This window comes from Molossus molossus, unplaced genomic scaffold (assembly GCF_014108415.1).
Source record: "Molossus molossus isolate mMolMol1 unplaced genomic scaffold, mMolMol1.p scaffold_m16_p_7, whole genome shotgun sequence".
Lineage (NCBI taxonomy): Eukaryota > Metazoa > Chordata > Mammalia > Chiroptera > Molossidae > Molossus > Molossus molossus.
The window spans coordinates 38,109,876-38,133,738 of record NW_023425401.1 but is presented as its reverse complement, the minus strand read 5'-3'; the positions used below and the strand labels follow the sequence as shown (position 1 = coordinate 38,133,738).

The window sequence follows — 23,863 nt, the reverse complement described above, 5'->3', positions numbered from 1 at the left end:
GACCAAAGCGTTGAGAGTTCGATGCCCAGTCAAGGGCACATACCTGGGTTGCAGGTTCAATACCCAGCCCCAGTCAAGGTCGTGAGGGAGGCAACCAATCGATGTCTCTCTCACAGCAGTGCTTCTCTCTCTCCCTCCCTCCCTTCCACTCTCTCTAAAAATCAATCAATGGGAAAATATCCTTGGGTGAGGACTAACAAAAAATAAATAAATAAAATTTTAAAAGTAGAACTTATTTCCTAGGTTTTGTCACTAAGTGTTGTATTATCAACTGCCCAGGGGTAGAAGATCGGTGGAAGAAGACAGTGAGGTCTCCTTTGTCCCCGAGCTGAACAGTGTACCAGTGATTCAACCCTCTTCTCGCTCCTGCTTTAAACCTCCAAAACATATGCGCGTGCATACATGTTTGTCAGGAAAAAGATGAGACGTTTTGACTGCTACTTGTGAGAGCTATAAAATCCAATCAATGTGTAATATATATGTATACATTGAAAACATTATTTTATGATTTCACCGTATTCTGTTATCTAGTCTTAATAAGATCTCTTAACGTAGTAATTTTACACAAGGTCAGTTTCTTCACTTTTGGATATGAACTTTCTTTCCTTTAGCATTCTACGCTATCCACAGTATTCTGTAGAAACTCAGTATAACCAAGTATAACATGAATTAAAGCTAGGCAAAGAAATTACACTTACTGTGTTAAATACCAGAAACTCAGTACAGTTTTTAATGTCAAACTCTTTTCTTTTTAGAACATAATTTAAAAACATTGTCAAGGTATGTTATAATTAGTAGCATTTGTGTGTTTGTGCATAAATAAATATATATATATATATTAGACTCTAAGATATGTTCTCAGGCTATATTATATATAAAAAATTTGTGTTGATATATAATGATAATATATGGCATCTGTAAAGACATATATAAAATCTGAAACTTACAGGAAGACCCCTAGGAACCTCTGGTCATGGTCAATCCATGGGTACAAAAGCCCCTACACTTGAGAGTCAGCAACTATGAGTCAAATCCTTTTTGCACTTAGACTCTCTCTGACTTCCTCACCCACCCAGAGAGTCCATAATAATCTTCCTACTTTAAAGTCAATTGATTAGTGAACTTAATTATATCTGTGAAGTTCCTTGTGCCATATAATACAACATACATATACATATGATACAAGTCACAAGAGCATGGTCATTTGTAGGGGGGATAGGAGGTTTCTTGCCCATCCCAGAAGGTAATTTAAGACTATTTAAATGTCTATTCTTCATCAAATTTTAGTGTATTCATTTATTAATTTATATCAGTATTTACTCATGAATTCTTTTTTTATTTGTCTCTATTATTTGTTACTGTCCCCCATTTGGCCATAGGAATCCCTCATGCTGGCTTCTGTATCCTTTTGACATGCCCACCCCTCCCCCCAAGTTTTGAACACTCTTTTGCTTTTTAGCACAACAGATAGTTGCTTCATCTTCCAATTCTTTTGCCCCAGCCCTGTTATTAGAACCTCAGTTTCTTTTAGTTGAGAATGACAGTTAGAAATTAGTGTCTGGGCACTACGTCCCCCAGTTGCTGTTGAGGTCCTCCTCAGTGGACAGTACACACACACACACACACACACACATGTTTACATTGATGTTTCTATATATTGAAAACCATCAGTTCATGCTGATACCTCCAATTCCAGCCCATCACAATGGCGTGTCCTAATTTTCTCTTGTCCTATTTGTAACTCCTTTCTTTATCAGCAAGAAACCTAGTGCCTTCTCCCTTTGCAGATGACCTCCTCCCCATGCTTGAGCTCCACCATTCTGAACAAGCCGCCCTCTGCACGGGCCATTAGCGTTGCCCCACCTAATGGCTTTGTGACTGAATTGTCCATGAAGGGAAAGGAAGAAAGGGAAGGGGTAAAGAGATTATTAGGGCCACATTTTCTGTTTAAAACACTTTTATTATAATGGCCTTTTAAAACATAAACATTTTACGTTAGAATACCCTTAGGTTTATGGAAAAATTGTGAAGATAGTACAGAGTTTTGGTCTACCCTACACCCAGTTTACCTGCTAAGATCTCACATGAGTATGATACTTTTTTTTCATAACTAATGAACCAACATTGGTATATTTTTCCCAAATAAAGCCCATACGTTATTAATGTTTCTGATAGCATTTTTAAAGGAGAGAAAGGATTTTACATGTTTCTTCAATTTACCCTTGGTCTTGACTGCAACTTCCTCCACTGGACTCAATTGTTCAGATTGAGGAACACTGAAATTGCTCCTGTGTTAGGAAATCCTCCTCCTTATTCATGGATTTTCTGGGGTTTTGTTACAGCAACCTATCATCTGTATCCCAGCGTGCTTTTTTATTTCACTTTTTTAATGGACAGATCATCGTATGAGATAGAGGTCTATACAGTGCCCACGACACTTTATTTATCAGGCACCAGAGTCAGTGTGAAAGGGCTATAGGTTTCTCAGTGGCATGCCAAAAAAAAAAAAAAAAAAAGTTCAGATCAAGAAAACAAAACCCTCTTCTGAAACTATGAAAAGAAAATGGCAAAATATAAATGAGCAAATGTTTTATTAAATGTCTGTGAAGCATATCATTATGTCCATTTCATGAGTTGTTTAGTATTCATAAAAATGTCGTATTTGAAGACAGTCTGGAGGTTAGATTTTCTACAAAATGATTGCTGATAAATCAGAGATCCTAATTAAATGAATAACTTATAGCCAATCACTGCAAAAACGAAGTAATGATAGCAATTATTCCTTTTTCCCAGATGAAATTATTTTTATGTGGATGGGAGTGAATTTTAATATGCTTGTTAGATACCTGTGGCAATCGTAAAAATTTCCCACTGAGGATACCCCGAACGATCAGCAAATGTTGCTTCTCTGTCCTTTCTATTTGAACAAGTCTTTTGTAGGGGGGTAAACAATGAGTTAATAATGTAGAAAACACATTCATGGGCAATTCCAGCAGGGGATTTGGTGATTTTAGTTTATTTTGAGGGCACTCTGCAGTATAGTGAGAAGAAACCTGGACTTGTCGTCAGAAGTTTTGGCTGACGTTTTGCTCTGCCACTTAGTTTCTCCTAATATCAGAATGCTGAGTGGCATCCCTGCCTGACAATTGCATTGTCTGTAAAATGGGGACACTAATTGTACCTGTGCATCTACATTGACGGAATGCTTGTGAAATCACATAGGAAACAGTCAGGTTAACAAAATGTTAAATGAAATTACTGATCATGATTCTTGTGGTTGGTACCACTGTGTTTTTTATTCAGATGTCAGAAGCCATGTGGTTAACATAATTAGAACATTTTAGGCTCTTCACATAGTTTTTTATGTCAGTGTTTACCAAAAAACCCCAACAGATTTTGTAAATAGCAGCAGGAGATATTGGAGTGCTTGGCTGTGTTTTCTTCACTGCCCCACTTTCTGTTTCTCCTTGATTTATTTTTGGTTCCAGAGTGGGGTACCAGAGGCATTTTAGGGCCAACACCCTGTGATAGAACCCATCAGCTTTTGCCGGTTCCATTAGAACATGAATACTCATCTAGAATCCTTCCTCATACTGGTTTATACCACAGACCAAAAAAAATAAATAAAAAGTGCTTTGGCTATATACTCTCTAATATGTTTTAAAAATCTATCAGGATAGAAAAAATTTATTAAAAATTTTCTGTCTGAACAATTATATGAAGAACAAGAGTTTCCAGGTTGGAAGTAATTGTAAAAATCTATAATTTGTTTAAAAGACCCATCCTCCAATAAGTTTAGCAAAATTATTTTTTGTTTTTTCAAATTCGTTTGTATTCTTGAGGGTATGACCCATGTCCCCCATTGTATTCCCCCTTGCCCCCTCCTGCTGAGCTTGGGAGAAATGCTGATTCTCCTGCTTAATTGGCAGCCTGGCATTTATTGGAGATTTCTCAGAATGGCTGATTCAGGTGTTTTGGCAAGGTCAAGGAACTGATCGAAGTGCTCCTCAGGAAATATAGTTTGTCCAGTTAAGCTCTTTGAAGGTAACTTCTGAAGTCCCTTTAGATATTTGTAATCAGTTTTCTGAACTCAGTGTCATTTGAAGTTATCACGAAAGCGCTATTCCGGAGGTTGTTCTTTGGAAGAACAATGTAATAAGGAAAGGTTTTTTGTTTTTTTTTTCTTGTTTGTTTTTGCCGTTTCTTTTTTAGTAGTATAGGTAAGACCTGAAATGAAAGCAACTTTTTATTTTTAGTTATAAAATAATATATACGAACTCTGAGGTGGGCATAAGGATTCATAACTGGTGACACCTTTTGCAGGCTAGAGGCAGTTCATACTTGGTTATATAATACAGTCTTGAAAAATTTGAGAAATCCAATGGTTAAAAAAACAATAAAATACTGAATTTTTGAAAATAAAGTGAGTGTGGTGTTCCATTTTAGGAAAGCTAAATATTCATACTGTATGGTTAAATATCATCCTGCTGGGACTGCCCCTCCTCCTGGGGTCCAGGCGCTGCGGTGGGAGGGTGGCGCCTGTACTGGTGCTGCTCCCTGGAGTCCTGCCAGCTCCCTCCTGGGAACCTCCTCTCACAGGACTGCTGCCTCTGGCTGATCCTTCCTCAGAGCTTTGATCTGCACACTGGGTGGCTTTCAGTCTCTAAATAACCTAGACTAGCTGCACACAGTGTTCTGGAGCAGGGTGAAGACAAAAGGGAGTGTGGGCAGACATCCTGCACTTGTGTATGTGGCCACCTGGATGTGGAGACTCCCCAGCTGCCTCCCCTGGGGCACTGCAAGTTGCCTCCCCTTCTTATTGCCACTCACATAGCTGGAGTTGAGTTAGGACTGAGGAGGAAGAAAAGGTTTGGAGGAAAAGGAGATTGAGGGAGGTGAGGGGACACTGGCCGTGGGTGATGGTATGCATGATCATTTGAGGTGTCCTAAAGTCCTAGGAATTTGCACAGGACCCCTCAGCATGGAAAAGACAGGGAGGATAGAGAAGACTTGGTATGCTGTGGTGAACATGGTTAGAAAGTATTTTAGTTTTTTGGCTTGACTGGACTGCTCCAAATAATAGTCTACAGATGCCACAGACACATCGTGGAGGCTGACCTCCCTTCCCGTGCCCAAACCTCTGTTGTTTTTGTAAATCACTCTTAATCAGTCCTCCTGTGACAAATCTGAATTTGGCCTCTGAAAGGTGGTTTAGAGATGGATGTATAATGCACCAACACATCTGTTGTGTGAATATTAAGAACTACCTTTGTGGGTTTACAAAGAAACTAGAGTAAATCATAGTCAGGTGATCACAATAGCTCCTAGCCAAGCCAAATAAGCAACAAGTCCAGGTCTAGCGGGCATTTCTAAGTGTTCATGGTAATTCCAAGACTGCAATTCATATTTGTTGAAACCTTACTTAAAATGAAAGAATTATTTCTACAAATGGCCAGATAAAAAGAATTTTTGTGTGATTCTACCCAATATTCACAGTTGTTCTGTTTTCAACAATCACAAATATTGTTTCTAAATCCCTCACATTTCAATGCAGATTTACCTAAATTTTTAAATGTCTCTGGTGTATGCAGCACCATGAGAAGGACAATCTAGTACTGTCCAAGTTGTACTGCTAAGGGGTTGCAGTTCCAAACATGTTGTAACCCAGGAGATCGACCACACTCAGACTCCATTTTTCAGTTTTTTGGGGATGTTTTATTACCTGCGCAGGGACTGCAGCCAACCTACACAGAGGAGAACTGCAGCCCCGAGCTCAGGGGGAGGGTTGCTTATATAGGGCAGGGGTCATTCAAAAGTTTAGCAGAGCAAGCAAGCTTCGTGTGCAGAAGCACAGAAGCGGAGGCAGTTAGCGATAAGCAGGAGGGAACGGAGGGGGGAGGGAGCTGAGGCGAAAGGGAACTGGGTGAACTGGGTCAGCATACATCTGTCCTGCTATTCATTCCATTATCCAAGTTTTAAAAACTAACAAATTCGAGACAGATATCAGCGGTCAGTCAGGTGCAATACACACATGTCGAACAGTTACAGTTTTATGGGGTAAAGGGAGCTTCAGTTTCTCCCTATCAGTTTCTTTACAGAGCATGCAGGACACTCTGGCCTTGGGACCGTTTGTGTCCTCCCTTTTCTTGAAGGATGTTGCTTTTCAAATTCCCAGTGAAGGTCAAACTCTAGTTAATTTTTATGGGGCTAAAGCCCTCTATAACATTCCCCATTGTTCATCTTGCTGTCTCTGAGGTTGTTAATTAGGGCAGCTTAAAGACAAGTTGGATTCTAAGGACAGTGAGCTACAACAAAACACAGTGACAATTATTTAGTAGTAACTCTTATTTCTGAATAATATCCTTTAGTCACACAAGGATAACATGCCCTTGCAGAAATCTAGAATTACAGCCTCAAAACCAACACTTACAGATCATTCTGAAGCAAAAATGCCAAAGTCAAACATTCTTTCTGGAAAATGTTGGTTCCTTTTCTTTATAAATTTTATTTCTAACTAATAATACTAGTTTTATAAAAATCAGAGGAAAAAACCCTGTAGGCCATAAAGAAAATGTCTGGGTTTTTTGTTTGTTTGTTTTGTTTTGTCAGTTGAGGAAAATGAGTTATTATAACTTAACTCATGTATCATTCACCAACCTATTCTACATGCAGCATTTAGATCACAGTTCTGCTGATTTTAGTCTGCCATGATGTATACTATCTGTGCCTTATAGGAAGTTCTTTTTACTATGAGAAGGAATGCTGGAGCACCTCTGGCTGCAGGAAACATTTCATTCTGTTACTGTAATACAATAGTTACTAGAGGTGGAAATCCAAAATTTTCTCTGTGGTGTGGTGCTAGTATGAATTGTCATCAATTTGTATTCAAATCAAGCTGCAACACTATTTAGAAAGATTAAGTGAATATAAGGCCAACTAATGGTATATCTATACATATCTTTTTACCATAGGACATTCTAATCAGAGTTTTCAAGGCAATGAAACTTTGCAGAAAAGTTCTTTCATTTTAGTTGAGGTTTTTGAAACAGCCTTAGTTTTATAAAGAAAAAATTTTAGTTGATACAAAAGCAATCTCTATTTTTATAGAAACACCCACCACTCCCCCAAAGACACTACACATTGATTAGAGAGCCTCATCATAGTTTATACAGAAGTAACCCTGACTTGTTTATCTAGACATTTTCTCTGGTTAAAATTAATTAACATTGTTGCCACCCCCGTCCATAGTTATTGCTAAATGCAGCCTGCAGGCCAGCTGGTGCTGAAAGGGAAGACTTTTATCCAAAAATGTTCAATTACCTCTTTCAGCCTGGGAAATGATGGGCAAAAAGATAGTGAGTTATAGCATAAGGACAACTGAACTGAGTTCCATTTTTAGTCTGATGCTTTTGCTTTTCCTCAATTATAAAATTGATCCTCTTGTACACACTGTACAGAGAAGGAGAGGTAATCCCACAGAGAAGCAGGGTAGAAAAGGATACAATTCAATGGGCTTGACAGTAGCAATGCAGTTTTGAAGTGACATAAATTGCAAGAATAGCTCGGTTCATGGTCACTTGTAAATACAAGTAAAATAAGCAAACAGTATAAATGCTTTCTATTTTGATTTAGTCACATCGCTGCTTCTGTCAGTTATTTGGAATATGCAAGAGTCATCTAATCAAGCATTTTACTTGGTAGGGTTTTTTGTTTTTTAAAATATGTTTTTATTGATTTTGTTTTTAGAAAGATAGGAAGGAAGGGGGAGATAGAAACATCAATCAGCTGCCTCCTTTACGCCCCCTACTGGGGACTGTGCCCTGATTGGGATTCAAACTGGGACCTCTCAGTCCATGGGGTGATGCTCAATCCAACACGCCACACTGACCAGGCTGTTAGTAGAGTTTTGTAAGAGGTGATAAGAAAGACTTTTGTGAGTCTATTTATAAAAGTTCAATAGGTGACACCAGAATGCAAAACATTCAGAACAAAACACTAAAGCACCAGCTCTACGATGAAATTGCTCAGTTACAGCTGGCAGTGGTCCTCACTGAGGACAGAAGAATAGGAAGCCTGTCCACACTTGGGGTTCAGATATAAACTAACATGTTTGGCAAATTCATTATCCCCTGACTGAAGCCACAATTCAAGATGGGATAAAAAAGTTTTCAAGAGCAAACAATCACCATGAGAATGTTGGACGCCTGGCAGAGTGCACCAGACTCAGGATCAGGGTCTGAATGGTGGGCAGGAAGGGAGCAGGGAGGAGGATCTGGTGGGGAACAGCAGTGGTTTCCTGGGCAGTGAACCAGATACACTCAGCCACAACCTTACTCCGTCCCAGGACAGTAGCCAACTGAACAGCACTGGATGGACAAAGTGGCTTCTGCTCTTGGGGCCAATCCACTTATTGTTGGCTGGACACTAGAAAAGCATTTCCTTCTGTATTTACAATCAGCAGTAATGATCAAATAGGTCCATGAAGGTTTGAGATAAAGAAAATGAAAAGATTTGTAAATTAAAACAAAAAACTATTGGTAGAGGTATCAAGTTTCTAGGGACAATAGAAGCCGAGGGTTCATACAGTGGTGACTCCAGAGAAAATGAGCAGTAGCATCAGTGGCCTGACGGGAAAGGAGAATGAGATCACTGTGCTGACTTGGACTCTGTGGTTTGGTTTGTGCATGATAACCTTTTCTATAGACCCGATTTTTCTGAGAGTTAAAAAAAGACAAAGGAAGTGGGAAGGCTGAGTGTCTGGTATATAAAGGCTACTAAGTCAGTAGATGTAGGAACCAAACCTTGTCTGACCCCTTCAAATTAATATTGTTTAAACACCACTTCTTGACCTATTCCTGGCCCCTTGTTATATCTTGACCTGCTTTTTGCAATCTCCTATGAACCCAATGCTGAATATGGCCCATTGGCTTCTTGGCTATACCCTTGCCTTTTAGACTGCATATGACCCATCCCAGAGCTTAGAACCCTATCCCAAATTTTAAGTTAGTTTGTCCTGGACAAGTGGATTTTTCAGACAAAATAATATGAGGCAGAGATTTGTAATCAGCAGTACTAATCACATTGGTCTATGAAGGAATTTAGGACAAATGGTTAGTGGATTATAATAGTTCTTAGTGGAGCCCAGCCAGTGTGGTTCAGTGGTTGAGCATTGACCCATGCACCAAGAAGTTGCCGGTTCAATTCCCAGTCAGGGCACATGCCCAGGTTATGGGCCCAATCCCCAGTGGGAGGCATGCAGGAAGCAGCCAATCAGTGTTCTCTCTCATTGATGTTTTCATCTCTCTCTCCCTTCCTCTCTCTATAAAAATCAATAAATATATTTTTAAAAGTTCTTAGTTGAGAAGGCAAGATTAATCATGCATAGTCATGATCATTGAAAGAAAAGAAAATGATTGTGGTTTTGAGAAAGGCCTTGAAAACTCCTAATCCTTAAAGGCAATGACATAGTAGAGTTTTTCTGGTTCTGTGTTCAAAGGTGGCACTGTTACAAAAAGGCAGATGAAGACTGGATCCGGGAGAGTGGGAGGAGCTGAGCGGGGCACTGTGAGAGGTGGTCATGGTACAGAAGTAAAGATATTGATTTCATCTTGCAGAATTATATTTTTAAGAATGTCTAGGACTTTATGGGCAGAGCTAGAGGTCCTGGCATTAGTGATAGTGATAATACCATAGTTTATGCACGTTGACTTTCTTTTAATCATCTCCATCAATCAACTAAGGAAGAAACAATTGCAAGAGAAAGGAATGACTTTCATTTACAGAATCCAAAGACCACCAGGCACCAGCCTCTGAGCATGTGGTGAGTGGAGAACCAGATATACCAACCAGACACTCTGGGATCCCTGGGGCACTCTCAGATTACAGCTCAAATGCTCCCTGTCCTGTGGCTCTGTCCCTGACTTCTCTACACTCTCAGTGGCGAGCACATACCCTTGTTCTGTGATCTCCATTGTGTAGTGAGGTCAAATGAAACATTCTGTTGGGACACAGGAGACCTAGCTTCAAGCCCTGATGTGCCCACATACTAGTATCAAACCAAAGTAAATCACTTTTCCTTCCTGGTCTTCAGTTTTCTCATCTTTTTTCGAAATTGAGTCCCATTCCATGCCTACACAGTGATGTTTCTCACGTAAGCCCTTCATATGTCTTAACTGATATCCATTAAGTTCTATTGACTCAGTTTCCTGTGGAATCAACACTGACCTGTCCTGTTCCTGCCATCTAAAACAAGATAGGAGGAGCGTAAACTTACTTTATCTGCTTATCTCCTTTTCGAGAATTCAGTTTTGAACTGCAAAGTCAGCAAATATTTTGCTGAGAACAAGTCAGCTTGCTTTTTAATAAAATCAGCTTTCTCATAACATAGATGATTTAAGTTTCTGCAAAGTTTAATGATCTATGCACTTAAAGTCATCATAAATGAACTGTATGGGAAAAGAAAATACTTGGGAATGAATAATATAGTACTGTCAGAAAACACTATGATCTCAGCCATCATACTTAAATCTAAGGACTTTAGTACTTCTATTTGTTCTTTTCCACAACTGAGCTTATGCATCTGATGAGAGAAAATATTTAACATTTCAAAACATTTTCATTCACACACTTAGCCTTATAGAACCTCCTTCCTTTTCCTTATTTATAAATTGAAAAGGTTAGAATAGCTAATCTCCAAGGTGTCTTTTTGTTTCAAATGTTATGATTTGATGTTGCTTCTCTTTGATTGTACACAGTAAGAACCAGAATTTTAGTGGCCAGGCACAATAGAAAACCTAATGATAATGGCGTCAACAGGAGTCTAGTTAGGGCTTTTAGATATACATTCAATTTATGCTAAGATCTTTCTCATGAGCTTTAGTTGGATGGTGGCCTTAATGACTATTACTACGCTTGGGTGAATTCCAAAGCATGTTTATTGTTTGACTCCAACGTTTTTGTTTTATAATAGTCATAATAACTTACTGTTACAAGTTCATAGTGTAGAAACTCATTGGCAATGAGGGATTTTTTTTAAAAATGGAGAATGATGAATATATTTTGCATAGGGTTACAAATTTTAAAGCCAAAAAGGATTCTGGAAAATTTATGCATACTTACTGACTGGTACAGGAAAAATGCTAAAATTAAGGTAATACATGGACCTGATTTATTAATTGGATGGTTTTGTATGGAGAATTTTCTACCAGAAAAATATTTGGGGACTAAATAATAAAGGTGAATCTATTTCCAAATGAAAACAGTTTTCCTCATTATTCTTGCCAGATGTCATATAGAAAAAATAAGTAGCAAAACAGAAAGCAACTTGGAAAATTGTGTAGATTAATATTTTAAAAATTATATTCTGTGAGCACTAGGCCTGCAAAACCCCATTGCTCAACCACAGGCATTGTGTTAAAATAAATTTTGGAAACACTGGTAAAAACCAAATTGTCATATTATAACTTAACTTTTTAGGAGCCTTAATATTATTATTTTTTAAAAATTTATCTTTATTAGTTGAAAGTGTTACAGATGCCCCTCCCTTTTTCCCCCATTGACCCCCCTCCCCCACCAAACTGCCTTTATCACACTGTTGTCTGTGTCCATTGGTTACGTATATACACACATAGTCCTTTGGTTTATCTCTTCCCACCCCCACACCCCTTGCCCCTGAGATTTGCCGCTCTGTTCCCTAATTCCATTTCTCTGGATCTATTTTGTTTGTCAGCTTATTTTGTTCATTATATTCTACAAATAAGTAAAATCATGTGATACTTGTCTTTCTCTGATTGGCTTCATCACTTCACACCTGCCAGAATGGCCACCATCAACAAATCATCAAACAAGTGCTGGTGAGGATGTGGAGAAAAGGGGACCCCAGTACACTTCTGGTGGGAATGCAGACTGGAGCAGCCACTATGGAAAACACCATGGTGTTTCCTCACTAAGTTAAAAATGAAATTGCCATTTCACCAAGTGATCCCGTTTCTAGGAATATATCCTAAGAAGCCTGAGACACCAATCAGGAAGAATATATGCATCCCTATGTTCATAGCAGCGCTATTTACAATAGTATGATCTAGAAACCACCCAAATGTCCATCAGTAGATAAGTGGATAAAAAAGCTGTGGTACATCTACACAGTGGAATACTATGCAGCTGTAAGAAAGAAAGATCTCTGATCCTTTGATATGACATGAAGGGACCTGGCGAGTATTATGTTAATCAAAATAAGCCATTCAGAAAAAGACAAGTATCACAGGAGCCTTAATATTCTTTTTTTTTTTTTTTTTTTTTGGTGGTACATGCCCCTATCAGGAACTGAACCCGGGACTCTCTGGTCCACAGGCCGATGCTCAACTGCTAAGCCAAACTGGCCCGGGCCAGCCTTAATATTCTTAATGTGTGATATATACTCTTAGTTTCCAAGAGATAGATATGGTACACAATATATTTTTATAAACCTATTGATCAGAAAAATTTTAAGAAATTTGATGCAGATCAAAATATAATTTAATAATATAAAGAAATATTTGTGTAAATGTTATAAACATTTAAAAAACTTATTGGGGTGATATTAATACAATTATATAGCCTTTAGGTGTACAGTTCTATAATACATCATCTGTATATTGTATTGTGTGTTCATTATCCCAAGTCAAGTCTCCTTATGCCACCATTTATCCCTGCTTCACGGTCTTCTACCTCTCCCCCTTCCCCCTTCCCCTCTTGTAATCAGCATACTGTTATGTGTCTATGACATTTCTTTTTTCTTTGTTTAATCTCTTCACCTTTCTCACCCAGCCTACCAACAGCACCCCCCTCTCTTCTGACAGCTGTTTGGTTTATCTCTTCCCACTCCCACCCCCCTTGTTTTTGTTTCTATTTTGTTAGTTTATTTTGTTTATTAGATTCTCCATAGAAGTGAAATCATATGGTACTTGTCTTTATATGACTGGCTTTTTTCTCACAGCATAATACTTTCCAGGTTCACCCATGCTATTGCAAAAGATAAGATTTCCTTCCTTTTTATGGCTGAGTAGTATTCTACTGTGTAAATGTACCACAGCTTTTTTTTATTTACTCATCTACTGATGGTCACTTGGGCTGTTTCCAAATCTTGGCTGTTGTAAATAATGCTGCAATGAACATGGGCATGTGTATATTCTTTTGAATTAGTGTTTTGGGTTTTTTTTGGATATATTCCCAGAAGTGCAATTGCTGGGCTATGTGTATTGTTGTTGATTTATTGATGATAGCCATTCTGACAAGTGTGAGGTGATATCTCATTGTAGTGTTAATTTGCATTTCTTTGATGATTAGTTATGTTAAGCAATTTTTCATATGTCTATTGGCCATCTGTATGTTCTCTTTGGAGAAGTTTCTATTAAGGTCCTTTGTCATTTTTAAATTGGATTGTTTGTTTTTTTGGCATCAGGTTTTATAAATTTTGGATATTAACCCCTTATCAGATGTATAATTGGTAAACATGTTCTCCCATTCAGAGGGTTGTCTTTTTATTTTCTTTTTGATGGTTTGCTTTTCAGTGCAAAACTTTTTAGTTTGATGTAGTCCTATTTGTTTATATTTTTCTTTTGTTTCCCTTGCCTGAGGAGATATTTCAGAAAAAAATATTGCTATGAGAAATGTCCGAGATTTACTGCCTATATTTTCTTCCAAATTTTTTTTTTTATGGTTTTGAGTCTAACACTTAAGTCTTTAATCTGTTTTTGAGTTTAGTCTTGTGTATGGTGTAGGAAGGTGGTTTTAATTTAATTTTTTGCTTATATCTGTCTAATTTTTCCAACACCATTTATTGATATAGACTATCTTTACCCCATTGTATATTTTTGCCTCCTTTGTCACATATTAATTGACCAAAAAGTGTGGGCTTATTTCTAGGTTCTCTGTTCTGTTCCATTGATCTATATGTCTGTTTTGATGCCATTACCATGCTGGTTTGATTACTATGGCCAGAAGTATAGTTTGATATCAGGTAGTGTGATTCCTCTAACTTTGTTTTTCTTTCTCAAGATCATCGTTGCTCTTTGGGGTATTTTGTGGTTCCATACAAAGTTTTGGAATATTTTTTCTAGTTCAGTGAAATATGCTATTGGTATCTTGCTAGGAATTGTGTTAAATCTATAGATTGCTTTGGGTAGTATGGACATTTTAATAATGTTAATTCTTCCTATCTATGCACATGGTATATACTTTCACTATTTGTATCCTCTTCAATTTCATTCTTCACTGTCTTATAATTTTCTGAGTACAGGTCTTTTGCATCCTTGGTTAAATTTATTTTTAGATATTTTATTTTTTTATGCAATTGTAAATGGGATTGTTTTCTTACTTTTCCTTTGTGATAGTTCATTATTGGTGTATAAAAATGCAACTGATTTATGGATATTTTGTATCATGCTACTTTACTGAATTCATTTATAAGGTCTAGTATTTTTTGATGAAACTTTTAGGGTTCTCTACATACAGTATAATGTAATCTGCAAATAATGACAGTTTTACTTTTTTACAATTTGGATGCCTTTTATTGTTGTTTGATTGCTGTGGCTAGGGTTAGTACACATTTTTAAATTCTGGTCTATGTTATCTTATCATTCAACTTGAAAGTATTTGTGGTTTAAATTATTCTTGCAAATATATATGTGAGTTTGTATACATGTAAACTAACAATTATTTAGTCAAATATTTAGAAGAACTTTTGTGATAACACTGATTGCCTTTATAATGATCCAAGCTGTCTCCCGGAAATACATTTTTACTTTTTCCTCTTAACTGTGCTCAGGCTTTACTCTTTAAGCTGTTACTGGTATCTATAGTTCACTATTTCACTATCTTTGTGACCCAACCTAAATCCTTAATCTGTTGCCCACCTTTCTCCCCCCTCCACTTTCAAAATCTCCAAGACAAAGTAAGAGTGCTCCTTAGTTAGCATACTCTGAAAATATATATGCAAACACACATATATATTTATACAAGTAACTCAAACTGCATATCCTGTCAGTAAATAGCATGCAATGTATTTTTTCATTTATATTAGAAATTTGGGGGCCATTCTTTCCACTGATTATCATAAAATATTTACTAAGTCCTGTTGATTTTACCTTCTAAGCATCTCTTTCTTTCTGTTCTTCATATAATTAGTACAAAAAAAAAATACATGCTTGTTTTTCTTTTTGTAAAATTAATTTTTATTACAGATGTCACTCCTTTTTCCCCCACTGACACCCTCCTCCCTGCTCCCCTTCCCACCCACCACTGCCTTCACTGTACTGTTGTCTGTGTCCATTGGTTGTGCATATTTGCATTTAAGTTCTTTGGGTTATCTCCTCCCACCCCACCCCCTTCCCGCTGAGGTTTATCAGTCTTTTCCCTACTTCCATGTCTCTGGGACTGTTTTGTTCTTCAGCTTATTTTGTTCATTATATTCCACAAATAACTGAGATCATGTGATACTTGTCTTTCTCTGGTTGGCTTATTTTGCACAACATAATACTCTCCAGGTTCCTCCATGTCGTCTCAAAGGATAAGAGATCTTTCTTTCTTACAGCTGCATAGTATTCCATTGTGTAAATGTACCACAACTTTTTTATCCAATCATTTACTGATGGATACTTGGGTTGTTTCCAGATGTTAGCTATTGTAAATAGCCCTGCTGTGAACATAGGGGTGCATATGTTCTTTCTGATTGGTGTTCCAGGCTTCTTAGGATATATCTCTTAGCATCTCTTGAATGCATCCCATTCTTTCCATCTCTGCTGCCAGTAAGTTTAAGTTATTGACCTTCTTCCTATGTATTACTGTAAGTAGCCTCCTAATTATCTCTCCAAATGTACTTTTCCAAGTATTTTTCTCATTGTCATATCAATGAACATTTAAAACACAAATGCAATCATACTTCACCCTTGCTCAAAATTCTCTAGTAGTATTTTTCTTAGAGAAAAATCCCCAAATCCTTAAAATGGGCTGCAAGGCCCTAACTGATGTTCAGCACTGCAGACTTTTCTGGGGCAGGACCCCCTTTCTATTTTTTAAATCAACTTTATTGAGATGCACTTAACATATAGAAAAATTGCAGCCATTTTAAATGCACATTTTACTAAGTTTTGACACATTTATATATCATTATCTTTAAGATATAGAGCATTTCCATCACCCCAGAATGTTTCCTAGAGCCCCATTCCAGTCAACCTCAAATCCCAGCTCAGGTCCTTTTGGTTTCCATGATTCAGTTTTTTCAGTTCAAATGGGAGATTCCCCATTGCAGATGCAGGATCTCCCCATGTTGTTTCCTCTGCCTGGTACACTCCTCACCCCCACACCCCATACACGTACTAAATTGCCCACCAACCCTTACTCATCTATTCATTTTTAGTTACAACACCATTTCTTACATCCTTTAGGAGCATGCCTAGCCATGAAGCCACTCAACAAATATTAGTTATTATTTCAATGAACAATAAGTTAGTTTGAAGAATAAGATTGTCTGTAATAAAGCTGTAGAAAAATACATAACCGATAACAATTTTGGCCAATTAAAAAAATAAAAACAAAGCGAGATAGTTTTGAAGAGGATATATTGTCCATTTTAACAAGTACCTGAAACCAGAAGAACTCTAGTTTTTCTTTAGTTTATTGTGGGCCAATGAGTTTCCTAAAATGTCATCAAGGGGAGGATTTAGGAAGAAAAACAATTAATTAAATCATTTGACAGATAAAATATTCTGTAGTTATAGAAGCTCCAGGTGTTCCCATGAATGCTCCATAAAATAAGTCTATCTTCACTCAGCTACTGAACTCTTATGAGGTAATTGTGTTGCTGGAACTTATACATTATTCTTTATCTATTATTAGACATCTAGTGTCCAGAGTAGATGTCTTTTTCTTTTTCAAATGATCTATGAGGTCACTGTTAAGGGCCGTGTTAACCAGACCATAGTACTGAGTCCATTCTGCCAAAGCCACATGGACCCGAGTTTGTCCTCTAATTAAATATCAATCATCATTTCAGGAGTGTTTGCTTGGTGAGACATCCTTCTGGCAGCAATGAATCATACAGCTCAAGACAGCTGAAGGAGTAACTAGTGAGCCAGGGTGGTCCTATTAATGGGAAAGTGAAAAACTAATTTTAGCCAGAATTTGAGTTTAAACTTTGCAAATGGCACTTTAAATAATTTTCTTTTTATGGGAAACCTAAGAAAGTTTTATATAATAGAAGTGGCTAAGATGCCACAATTTCTTTGAACTTGATTAAAATAAAGAAAAGTTGGCAGTGTTTATTTTAATGGCTATGTGGCTTTTACTCATGAGCTCCTCAAAAACCTGTGTGGCCTGGAAACAGTCATTTGTTGGTTAAAATGGTAAAGAGTTAAGAAATTAACTTTTTTTTTATTTTTATAAAACGCTTTGAATGAAAATCAAAAGTGTTATTTAATCATAAGTTGTGCTATAATTTTTCACTCTGTTGCACAAATGATTATAATAGTATCAATTTCAGTGTTGATTATAATTATCTTACGGGATCTTGAATCTTAAAATTTTTTTCATATATTAAATGCATTTGTAAACCATGTATTTCAGTTGTTAGAATAAATTTAGTTAAGCTTCTCTTTCATCATTGATTTATGATTTTATCATCTCTTGTCTGCCCACTGACATTTTGGCAAAATGTTACACTGGTGTGATTTGTTTCATGCGTGTGCTTCACTTGGGCTGCAGGTACTTCTGAAGTGTTTCTTACAGACCAATTCATGCTTGACCACTACCAAGGAATTACACAGAGGCTGGTGTGGCCAGAGGGCATCAGGGAACTCAAATGATGAGGTTAAAAATGTATGCTGATCACATTCACAGGAGCACAGAGTGACCCTTAATTATATTTTTAAAAGGATTATGTACAGGTTTTCTCTGAAGTAGAGTTTTGGACAAAGGACATTCAAGTCAGTTACATGTTACCTAATGTGTGAGTATAATTTTCTTCTGGAAATTCTAGCAGCAATTACCAGCTCTGATTTATCGAAAAATTATGTATCAATTGGTTTATTCTAGAACTGTAGAAAAATAAGTAAAAGGAAGTTAAGGACCTTGTCTAGTCCACTTACTACTCTCCGGCAGGTAAACTTATTAGTTTAATAAAAATTTTCCTTATTACAAAAATGTTCAAGTTGGAAATGTTGGAAAATACAGAATCACCCATGTAAACACACACAAATACACTAATACAAATCATTTAAAATTCAATCAGTTACAGATAATATAATGTATTATTCTGTACTTTTATTTAGTTGGCAACCTGTTTTCAACATATTGGGATCTATATACATGCCTTTCTATAACTTTCCTTTAAACTCAACATGTTAATATTTTCTTTTACCTTTTTAAAAACTTGTATTCTGAAATAATTTTTGATTCATATTAAAATTGTAAAAATAGTACATTTTCTGTGTACCCTGTACCCAGCTTCCCTCAATGATAACATTTTGTGTTACTAGAGTACAGTGGTCAAAAGCAGGAAATTAACATTGGTATAATATTATTGATTAAAGACCTCATTTGGATTTTGCCAGTTCTTATATGCACACTCTCTCTGTGTGTCTCTATGTGTGTGTATGTTTCTGTTACTGTGAAATTTTATCTTCAGCATAGATTATATTTACATTTCTCTTATGGTAAATGAAATCAAATCTTTTCCAGGGTTAAGTAGTAGTTTTTTTTTTTTTTTTTAAACTCTTTTTTTTTTTTTTTTAATCCTCATCCAAGGACATTTTTCCATTTTTTTGTACAGACAGAGTGGGAGGGAGAGAGAGGAAGAGAGAGAGAGGGAAACATCGATGTGAAAGGGACACATCGAGTGGCTGCCACCCGCACGACCAACCAGGGCCGGGGACAAACTGCAACCGAGGTACATACCCTTAGCGGGAACCAAACCCGGGCCTCTCCGGACCACAGGCGGACGCTCTAACCGTGAGCCAAACCGGCCAGGGCAGTAGTATTTTTTTTTTAATGTGGGTTGTCTGTTAAGGTCTTTTGCCCATTTTTTAAACTAGTTTTAAGATAATTTTTCCCTCAAATTTTAGGTAATTTAAATATTAGGGTTATTAGCTCTTTATTTACAAATATTTCTCATAGTTTGCCATTTGTTTTAACTTTTCTTATGATTTTTTTTCATTTTTTGTTACAGATGTTTCTTCTTTTTCCCCCCCTAGACCCCCCCACCCCCACCCCACCCTGAGGTTTGTCAATCTAAGCTATACTCCTTTTTATGTCTCTGGGTCTATTTTGTTCATCAGCTCACCTTGTTCATTATATTTCACAATTAAGTGAGATCATGTTTGTTTTTTTAATGATAGTTTTATTGATAATAGTTCATATACCAATATAATTCACCCATCTGAAGTCCACAATTCAAAGTTTTTCAGTATATTCACAGAGTTGTGAAACCACAATTAATTTTAGAATATTTCTATCACCCCCCCTTCCCCAATAAGTCTTATAGCTATTAGTAGTCACTTTCAATTTCCTGCCTGAAGTACCTAGCCTTAGCCAACTACCAACCTACTTTCTGTCACTAAAGATTTGCCTATTCTGGAAATATCTCATTACATTTATAGTCTTATATAATTTTTAAATGCTTATTTTTAAATGGCTGTATTTTATTCCATGGAAGTAATGTTTTAATATTTATTTAATCAATTAGTGATTATTAAATGTTTAGGTGGTCTCCAAATTTTCACATTATAAATAACACATTTATGTAACATCCTAATGAATTTCCATTCATGTTCGAAGATCATTTTTAAGAAATCAAATTGTTTGGATAAAGTGTAAGCATGTTTTAAAATTTTTGTCACATTTTTTCAAAACAGTCTTGAATGATATTTGCAATTTAATCTCTCTTCAATAGTGGATGATAATCCTTGAGTTTATACCAAAAACTAGAATCAGAGATATTAAAATGTAGTATCTTATTTAAAAAGTACCTCTAACTCTTTGATTAACAGGGATTCTAAACTTTTCTTCCTCACATTTACTAGATATTTATGTTTTTCCCATGAGGAACTGCTCATTTAGGTTCTTTGTCCATAAAATAGAAATGATTGTTTCTTATTGATTCCTAAGAGCTCTTTATTTGTAAAATATAACAAATTTTCCATCATGTACATTGCCAGTTTTTTTCTCCACTAGTTGCCTTTTTTTCTTTTTGTGTTGTGTAGAGCTTAAAACATGTATAATCATCTTTATCAGTGTTTTTTGTTTAATCTGCTTTATTTATACTCAGATAATGCAAATTTGAACATTTTACATTCCTACCCTCATTAATGTTTTCTTTTGCTTTCCTTTCCTCCTCCCCCTCCTCCCCCTCCTCCTCCTCCTCCTCCTCTTCTTCAATAGTATGTCATTGTTGATGTTAAGTGAATCAATGTAAAGGATTACAAGGGAACATTTTTGCCTTTGTAATTATTTATCTACCTTTCCTATCTTCAGAAGATTCAAGAAAGCTACCTTATCTGTCATTTACAATCTGTGGGACTTGGAGGACATTACATAACCTTTCTGATTTTATTTTTCTAATTCATAACATGGATTAAAACTAGCTTGTCTTTTAAGGTGGTAGTGAAAATTAACTGAGGTCCTTCAGTTAAACTATTAAAACATATATACGTGATTCTGACCCATCCCGCAGGTCGAGCAACGAGGACTCTAGAGGGGGAGTGAGGATGAGGAGGGACAAGAGACACGAGAAATGGAGATAAGACAGGGCTCTGATCAAGTCTTGTTTATTCTGGGGAGATCCACAGTATATATAGGGGAAGAAGCAGAAAAACAAGAACATTTGTTGCCAAGCGATGTTTGTGGTAACCACCCCGAAGCAATTTCAAGTAAATATCACATAAATATCCAGGGTAGAACAAAAAGATAAACAGAGCATAACTGGCTGAGTAAATGGTTACTTAAAGGAATGCAGAAACATTGTATACACAGGTATTCTGCCTTGGGACAGGAGATGGCAGAGCAGATTTTAGCAAAATGGATGCCATGCAAACAGTCTCCCACAGGATTCTACATGCCTGTCCTGTGTCTAGAGTGGTACAAATTAACATGAAGAAGGTAGGAGCTCAGCCCGAAGAAATGTTAGAAACAACTGAGGATATGAAAACTTTGAGTCTGAGTTTCAAAAAGAGTAATTCTAGCAGGGCATTATCACTCTGATGTCATTATTTCTGCTAATAATGGAGAAAATCTGTGACCATCCTATTTGAGTGTTTCATCTTTAACTTAATGAAGGGCATTCTATTGACCTTGTGTGAGAAGGCCATGCTTCTCAAACTGCGCTATTTGCAAAACACACACAAAAAATAATTAAGAGTAATGATTTTGTGGTGTGCATCCTCACTAGGGTAAGGAAGATGAGAACCAGAGATTTAAGGTGACCTTCTCAGAGTCTTAGTGACAAGAACAGGGTGAAGTACAGGTTCCTAGTTGATTTATGTATTATTACACATTTCTACACTTCTGCCAAAATCACTGTTTTGTTTTTTTTTCCTTAGAAACCCTATTGAGAAAATGAGATTAGATGTTTTTCAGGTAAATGATGCAAGTTTTAAAATATACAGACAAAGGTTTATTCTTCAGGAATGGGGCAAGTTTTCACATCTGTTTATTTTTTAACACATACTGGTGAACTATAGCCATTTAAAGTATAGGTTCAGTTGGTAGGCTATAATAAAAAATCATTTGAACCCCCAAAATTAAAGATGCTTGAGAGTAAATGGCAGTTCTGTGTGGAAACAAATACTTCTTTTTAAGAGAAATTGAACAAAAAGATATCTTTATAAATAACTTTTATTCAAACTAAATTCAATTGTAATAACATAAAAATGACAAAGGAATATAGGCTATATTATAAATTATTTTTGAATTGTGGCTGTTGCAAATATTATATCCAAATACTTTAGCTGAAGACTGAAACTATATATTTAGACAATAACCAATTGCATGCATGACATGGTGTTTCAGAATCCCAATATGGTCTGTATGAGGTAAATGACCTATTTCTTTCTAATTCATAAAAGGACAGGTAGTTCTAGTAATCCTAAAAATGCAGAACTGATTCATGGCAGTGGAGTTAGAGTAATTTAAAGTTTTTAAGGAAATTACAATCCCCTTGGTGACACTCACTTTATAATAGTTGATAGTCTCTTGATTGGGATCTTAGTATTATAGGCTTTGATATTTGCCAAAGCTTGTTGAAGTGTGCACTTAAAATGTGTGCATTTTACTGTATATAAATTATACTTTAATAATGTGGATTTAACAAAACATTAAGTTGAAACTTCATGTTGCATTGATCTCAGAAGCTCTGTTTATTGAACAATTCATTTTTCCTCATTCAGTCTCCTAGCTCCTTATACTTTGGTTACTATGTAACCCTTGGGAAATAAATATGAATCACAAATTTCTAATGGAAGGGATGATGAAATACATAAAAGTCATAAAACAATATAGAATAAAAATTTGATAACTGGAACACATCAGCTCTCCCTGGAGTTCAGCAGTAGCATTTTGTACAGGATGCTACCCAGATAGGGGTCCATAAGTGGGTGTTCTGGGTTCCCATCATAATTGGAAAGGAAACTTTCCCAATATCCAGAGCCCTTGATGTCCTTCAAATGAAGGAAGAAGAGAATGCCTTCAGATTCCTTGCAGCAGGAACCCATTTAGCTGGCACCAACCTTGACTTCCAATTAGAACATTCCATCTACAAAAGGAAAAGTGATGGCATCTGCCTCATATATCTGAAGAGAACCTGGAAGAAGCTTCTGCTGGTGGCTGGTACCATTGTTGCCAATCTGACCAGCAAGCCATGCTGCAGGTTGCTGCTGCCACTGGAGCCACTCCTATTTGCTTGCTGCTTCCCCCTTGGCACCTTCCCTGACCTGATCCAGGCAGAATGCTGGCAACTGTGACTTCTGGTGGTTGCTGATCCCAGGGCTGAGCACCAGCCTCTCACAGAGGCTCCTGTGTTAACCTGCCCACCATTAGCTCTCTGTAACTTAAACTCTCTTCTGCACTCGGTGGACACTGCAGTCCCATGATGCAACCAGGGAGCTCACTCAGCGGTCTGAGGTGGTGGAGGCTGGCCCAGGAGTTCTGTACATGTGCCGTGCCATCCCCTGTGAACACCCGTAGGAGGTCACACCTGATCTATACGTCCACAGTGACCCTGAAGAGGTTGGAAAGGAAGAGCAGGCTACTGCTGAAAATGTTGTGAGCATGGAGGGATGTCCGGTAGATGGACTGCTTCAGTGCCCAAGTTTACTACTACTCACCTGAGATACCTGAGTGGTCTGAAGGGCCAGGGCCCAGTGTGTACCTAGCAGTTTCCTACTGAAGGCTGGAGCATGAGCCAGACACGGAAGACTGGTCTGCAGCTCCCACTGCTCAGGCCACGGAATGGGTAGGAACAACCATTCTGTGGTCCTTAAGCTGTTCTTCCACAGACTCTTAAATAGAAAGTTAAAATAATGTTGACAGAAAATAAAGTTTCTCTTAAAAAAAGGGAAATAATGTACTTACAAAAAAGACACTTTAAAATGGGAGATAATAAGCAGCTACACATTCATACTATCAATACTCACATGCGCTCTCTAGTGCCAAGATTTTCCTTTTCAATCCTAGTCACAGAAAAGGGCACCAGAGCTTCTCAGAGATTTGATTCTATTCTGAGAAAACTCAGAATGTGCATAAAAGACAACTTGTAAAAAACACCTGGATGGCCCTGGCCGGTTTGGCTCAGCGGTTAGAGCGCCCACCTGCGGTCCGGAGAGACCCGGGTTCAGTTCCC

The 23,863-nt window shown here is 37.1% G+C and overlaps 1 protein-coding gene and 1 pseudogene across 1 annotated transcript in view; both read left to right on the top strand.

The window, feature by feature from the left end:
* Positions 1-23,863, top strand: part of ZNF804B (zinc finger protein 804B) — a 568,493-nt gene that overhangs the window by 48,060 nt on the left and 496,570 nt on the right. The window lies entirely within an intron of this gene.
* Positions 21,583-23,527, top strand: LOC118620280 (annotated as a pseudogene).